The sequence below is a fragment of the Acartia tonsa genome, chromosome 11 (assembly GCF_053477335.1).
Source record: "Acartia tonsa isolate MP-2025a chromosome 11, ASM5347733v1, whole genome shotgun sequence".
Taxonomy (NCBI): Eukaryota; Metazoa; Arthropoda; class Copepoda; order Calanoida; family Acartiidae; genus Acartia; species Acartia tonsa.
Window position 1 is genome coordinate 37,323,287 of NC_137270.1, and position 7,161 is coordinate 37,330,447.

At 30.4% G+C, this 7,161-nt stretch overlaps 1 long non-coding RNA gene across 1 annotated transcript; it reads left to right on the forward strand.

Annotated features, from left to right (window-relative positions):
• Positions 1-885: 885 nt before the first annotated feature.
• Positions 886-2,832, forward strand: LOC145332218 (uncharacterized). The gene is made up of 3 exons (XR_013884086.1): positions 886-951; positions 1,285-1,363; positions 1,908-2,832. It is a non-coding gene; the product is annotated as an uncharacterized LOC145332218 (long non-coding RNA).
• Positions 2,833-7,161: the final 4,329 nt, after the last annotated feature.

Below are 7,161 nucleotides of genomic sequence, written 5' to 3' on the forward strand. Positions count from 1 at the left end.
CCAAAGTCATGTTAGGAACAACCAGAAAATCAATCCTTTAATTACACTATCTTTGACCGGAAGTCCTAATGATTTTATTTATGTACCGTGGAAAAAAACTATGTTCATGATAACTTATTAATAATTTTTAGTAGAAAAGCTACTTTACAATTCACTTTGTCTGTCCGTTCGTCACTCCGTCAGTCAGTCCGTCCGTAATGCTACAGGGGAAATGAGATTTACTGTTATTAATTGTTCTGTGTTGTGATTAAAAAACTATGAACTTATCTAATTAATTAATTTTTCTTTATTTTTTAGATATAAAATGTTTATTTCTGGATTTTTAAGATCAGTTGACCATCCCTACATAGTCAACAAGGAACATTAAATCTGTTTTTAAAAACTTTTCATAGCTTTTCTAATCTAACTTATGATGCCTCGTCAAAATTGGAATCATTGCTATCACGAAAAATCACGAAACCTTAATCAAATTGTAGATGTTCTAATGGATATAGAATACGTGGATATTGAGAGAGATTCTCTCATACTCTTGATATGATGTTTTTCACGGCTAGGTATTATAACAAAACCCCCATCTTGTCCCCTGACCATGGAAGAACCAACATCTGAGGACTTTATTTGCAACCTAAATTGAGGAAAAAAATTCCCAGTTACAATATCATGCATTCTATATACATTGCTGTTCTTCTATTTTTAAAGGTAAAAAGCAGCCTTTTGAAGGTTTGTTAGAGTGAAAAATCCTACATTATAATATATTTCCCAGATCGTATCATCGTTAAAATTAGATTAACCAAATATGTGTAAATCATTTATCCCTAATATTGAATTTTAAAGAATTTTTTTTTATCTGAACAAAATAAAAACAGATTAAAATAATTTTGCAGGGTGGCCGCCGTGAGAATAATTCAAAACGCATGAAAGGTCTTACTTTCAAATCTTTCATGCATCACAAGGAAATTTTTTGGTTTCAAAGATCTTTTTAGATGTTTGATAATTTGATTTTTAAAAGTTTGTGCAAATAAAAATTTGCCAGAAAAGACCTTCTTTATGAAATCATAGGAAATCTTGTAGATCTATGGAAGGATTGTAACTTTTTAGATAGAGGGTATCTTAGACCACCAGAGAGAAATCACCCCTAGGAAAAAATTACCTTCAAAATTTTGTTTCTTTATCTTTTTGAGACTTAAAAGAAAAACTAACTTGCCTCTGTATTTTTTTTAAATTTTGAAACAAAGTATTTGATATTAATTAACACTTTATTGAAACCAAGAAAATTTGACCTGTAGGAGTTGCAGCCACTATTTCTAATCATTGGCAGTGCAGTGGTCATGGTCACCGCTTTCAGTGTCAGATCAATATTTAGGTATGATTATTTTAGTTGACCACCTAATAAAAAACCCCCATAAATTAACACTAGAAGAGTGTGAGTTCTGAATTAGCAGAATTTTAAAGCATAAATCTAAACAAAATTGTAAGTAAATTTATTGAAAAACTGCTTAAGTACAGGATGCTGTTTTAGAACTTGATTGTAGAGATGCTTCACACACAATATTGGACCTTGTTGTAATAAGAATCATCATCCAAGAATCATATGAATAGGATAATTCTAACATACATTTTAAATGGACACAAGTACTTTCTGGTAACAATTATAGAATTGCTAAGCTTCTTAAATCGTACCTTATTAGAATAATCAACAAATTTTGAAATTGATTGACACTGTAATTATAGAAAAGATTTGCTTTTAAAAATTGATGCCAAAATAACCAAAATTAAGGATGTAAAGTATAACATTCAAAATAAACTTAGGATAAAACTCTTGAAGAGAATAAAAGAAGCCTATATTTTAGTTTAGAAAAAAAATATATAAATAAATTGAATTCTATTTTCATGATTTTATCATTTAGACAAACAGATGTTAACTGGAAGAAGGAGAAGGACCCTGCCTACCCAATGAATCATTATGATGGCAAGCAATACAAGCTGATCAATCTACCTGGGCTTGATTACTCAAAATATGGCACTGAAAGACCTAAATATACAGAATAAACAGCAATACTTGCTAAATTAGATGTCAAAAAGTAGAAATATGATTATAATTTATTTTACCTAGTATCTACCCTATATACAGGGTGTTTTTTTTAATAGGACAAAAGTATTGCTTAATTGAATTTTAAAAATGCATGCATTTTTACACACTCTTTAAATTGGTCATGATTCAAAAATCTTCCAAAAATAGGGACTTTGGAAAAACCGGCTTTTAAGGCATAATTTGTTGAAATTGCTAAATATTTTTTTATTATACAAATTGCCCCAACCGAATAAAGAAATTAAGATATAGATTATTAATTTCTGTTGATGACAAGGGGGTTATATTAAGCAATACTTTTGTCCTATTAAAAGAAAACACCCTATATAAATCAATGAGGACCAAAAATGTTGTTAGATTGATGAGCACAGAATATTTAGGCTGTAAATCTTACAAATAATTTACCTATTTATCTATCTATTTCGGCATATTTAGTAATTCTACTTATATTTATTTACTGCTTCCAAAATATTTTTAAAAAGGAGCAAAATATATAAGTTATTGAAATTACAATACTTGTTGATAAAGCTTAAAACGGACCAAAAAATTTACAAATTTTTAATATAAAAGTTAAATGTTGTTATTCAAACTTGAAATTAAATATATGCAAAAACTTTGGCATTTAGTTATTTATAAACTATAAATGTAGTGTTTTAATTTACATTAATTTTCATTTCTGTCATCTATACAATATAGTTTAATTATAAAAAGTGTTATGTTTTAGAAATGGAATATTTTATTTCTAGTTATAAAAATAAATGTAAATAATAATTTTCTTAATTAATTAATCATCCAATATTACTATTTTCAAGTTTTAGTATTTAGAATATATTTTGTATTGATTGTCAGTGTCTGTCAGTATTCATCCTAATATATAAAGTAGTAAGTTTTTTGTCTGAAGCTTAAGATTTCAACCATGAAGTATTTTTTTGGGTTGAAGGGGGTGAGGGGTTTTACATAAGTTTGCTCAAGTTTCCTTTCAAATGTGTTTACTTCCTATAAAATATTAATTATTTAACATTTGAGAAAATATTGTTTTTTTGTAGGTTAAATATAACTTCAAGTTTAACTTTTTGCTATTAATAAATAATTAAAGCAAATAAAACTTGAAATATAAAAATTGGTTAGATTCGCTTTTTTTTGTTTTGTAGCACAAGCAATCCCACCTTTATTTCTTATTTGTTTTCAAAAACATGTTTTCTACTCTTTGGAGAAACATATAAAAAAACTTAAGGGTATCTCCTAAAAGTTTAAATAATTTATAATTCCAAATTTGTAAAATTATCTGATGTAATGGAAAGATACATTTGCTGATCTTTCCCAGACAGTGTGACATATGGACGTTTTAGTTATCTAGTGAACAAGATAATCAATAAAGAAAAAATTGTTAGTGGTATGATTACATGCTATTTCGCCCAGGGATCTAAATGGATAAGACCATCACTGATAAACGGATGTATATCCTCAATGATGATACACAAAATTACAATCTGTAGATTACAATTAGTGGTTTAAACGTTTGAACACTAAACTAAATGAACAAACCAATCAAAAAACATTAAAAGTTTCCAAAGTTGTTGCCAACAAATAAGAAAAGGTCATAATAAAACGTTGGGGACTAGTACAATAAAGAGTCCGAAGTCTCCTGCCTCCCTGTATTTTGCCAATAAAACTCTAGAACCATAAAAATTGCGAAAGGTGGACACGCTGTGAATTATTTATAAAATTCTCAAGGATGCAGGGATAGACAAATGTCAAATAAAACATACTTTTACTAAAGGTAAGTTTCAATTTTGTGACATTGAGAAAAGTCAAACTAATATTTCATGAAATTATGTAAAAATTAAGCTAAAGACGATTCCTAAAATTTTAGGCAAATAACATAGAATTTAAAATTATGGATGGTTCTGTAATTTAGAAGCTTAAGTAATTTTAGAGTTAGATATAAAAGTTTGAAAGAGGTTCGAGGTTGATAATCAAACATTTTACAATCGAAGGGTTAGTTGTCAACACGTAGCGCATCCGCTCGTCGTCGGGTAGGTGATAGGTTCGAATCTCAGTCCGACACCGCGTCATAACTAAAGACGTAAAAAATGGTTCCTAGTGCTGCTGTGTCATATGCACGAGATAAATAGTAAGATATGAGGAAATGCCTTGGCCCAAAACAGGCGCAACTCTTTACTATGCACAGTTAAGACTTCTCAGACAAAGGTCTTGCAATCAAAGGGTTGGTTGTCTGATGGGTGATGATACCCTAGGCGATTGGTCGCGTTGCATTGCAACTTACATGACGTGGAGAGGACTTGTACCCGTAGCGTCACCACGCCCCTTGAGTCGATAGTCAATAGTTGTCTGTTGGATGTTACTATGCTCAATGCTCATACCCCTGAATTATAAAACTTAATTTGGACAAAATGTGAACATACTCTTACTTAATTAATAGCTGCGCTTTTTAGATTCCCCTATTCTTGATCATGGCAAAGTTAATAATTTGATGTTTCTTCATTACCACAAATAATACATTAACAAATTTGGATATGTGTAGTCAAATGCTCTCAGTAAGTCAAACTGTTCTTAATTATTTCAAATGTATATATATATATATTTTATTGTAAAACAACGTTTTTTACTTCAATTTTATTTATCTTTATATATATATGAAATGGTCTATAATTAAGAACAGTTTGACTTAATAAGAGCATTTGACTACAACCCAACACTCAGTTTACAGAATTATTAAAAAAATAAAACTCTTTGCAGTAGAAATATTGTTTTGGGAATTGTCAATAAATCGCAAAATATCATCATTCATGGTAAGTCTTCTTCTTGTTCTTAAAATTATTCAATAACAAGAAAGACATATGGACGTAGTAACACTAACAACACTGACTTATGAAGAAACATTAGAGTAAAACACTAGAGGTTGAAGGGGTTAAATAGCAGTATTTATTCTTGCTGATGACCCTGTGCCGACTTCTAATTGAGTCTTTGAAAATGAACTAATAGTATGGGGAATATTAACACAGCAAAGTCGCTACAAAAGACTAGAAAACAATTTTCTAGCAGACGATAAAGGTCCCTAACAGGGGGATCCAGGCAGTCGTCTGGTTATACATAATTGATATAAATTTATTGAAAAAACAGGTAATTATGCGGTATTTACAGAACACCAATAATTTGAGTTACTGGGTACGGAGACTTTTTTTTTTAGCTAATAGAGTTATAATTATCTTAGAATGCTGGAGACAAATTTTACGCACGTTCCAATGTTCCAAACTTTTTTAGTAGCTTCTGTGACACAATTACAAAAATTGCAATAAAACCACTCAAACACATAGCACCTACAAGTTACCATTCAAATTTTTTAAAGGAAAAATGGATATATTATTACTTGGATGTTGCATCAGATTTCCATGTACTCTGATAAAGTGATATTCACAGCTTGGTAAAATAAGGATATGAAGTTATATAGCTTTCTATGTATTTCTATTTATTTGGTGTTTAATTCATTTTTTTGTAGGATAATGCAGACTATTTGAGGCTAAAATATACAGTAGTTTCTTTATTGGGTTACAAAGGAGCTAAAAATAGAATTAATAAACTAGCTACTTTGTAAAGTTGAATTCGAATAATACCAAGTTCTGAGATAGACAGCAATCCATATTTAGGCATCTATAACTGTTGATTGCAGTTAATCAAATAAAGTAGCTTAAAGCTACAATTTTATTTAGTGATTCACTCAAAGAAATATATTCCAGTATAGCTTCTAAACCGATTAAAATTAGCTGGATTAGAACTGGTTGTCAGTCATACTGAAAACTCATGTATAGTATCGTATCAAAGACAATTTCCAAACAAATATCAAAATTAAATAATAAGATTAACAAACGATTTTTCACCCGAGTCGTCGGCCCCTTGAAGTTAACAAAACTGGTTGTAATGTTATAATTTTAATATCCGCAGAAAGCTGTGTAAAATATAAAAACGATAGATAACTATTACAACTATGATATGAACAGTATGTTTTTCTCCTTAAAAGGGGGGAGGGGTTGGTCGACCCACTCTCCCCTCCCAAGAAAAATCGCAAAAACATTACTAACTTCATCCAGCGACCAAGAAAATTCTGGAATAGCCATATTTCCAAATTTCTCCTGCATAATTCAGACCAATGGTAAGTTTGAATAAAGTAGCACGCACTGCAAAGGTAAAATAATAGATAAAATAATTAAGGACACAGTGTTTGATAATAATAATGATAATGGTTAGCTTCAACACAATATGAGAAGCTCTTTAAGGTGTCTAAAAATTGACGTTATACAATACAAATGACCAATGATAGGCCAACACCCAGACTAAATTACCAACGGCAGGCTAGTATACATTGGTGGGTCTGTTTGACGTCATGCAAAACATTTCACCAAAAAAAAACAATAGTGTTTATTTAGTAATGAATCAATGAACCCAATTTTTTTGTCAATTTTTTTTGAACATGCCTATTAACAATGGAGAAGCTCCGATACTAAAGTTCTCTATCCATTATTTATAAACTCCAAAGGTAAGTGAAGGAGTGCGTGGCGTAGAGTAAGAATCATTTAGTTGGTTATTAACTTAGTTACACAGGACATGCTACTAGTAGCTTACTATCAGGGATAGAGAGATATACATATTTAGTTATTAACTTAGTTACACAGGACATGCTACTAGTAGCTTACTATCAGGGATACAGAGATATGTATAATTATTTATGGTTATAGACCATTTAAATTTTAGATTTAAGTCTTCGAATTGTTTTAAGCTATTTTTCCCCTTTCCTATTATATTTAGCTATAGGGGCGTCCTGGCTCAGTGGTAACACACTGAGCTACGGTGGTGAGAGTTTGAGTTCAATTCTACATGTGTTGACTCTAATTTCTCTTCAAAATAATAATCACGCAACTTCCCCTGGTTGTGTAAGAAGGGGATTATTGAGTAAGTTTAAATACTCAATAGTCACGTACATAATATCAGTACTACCCTTATCCCAAGCTCTTCTGAGGAGAGCGTCATTCATTACAGTGACTTAATTTGGGACA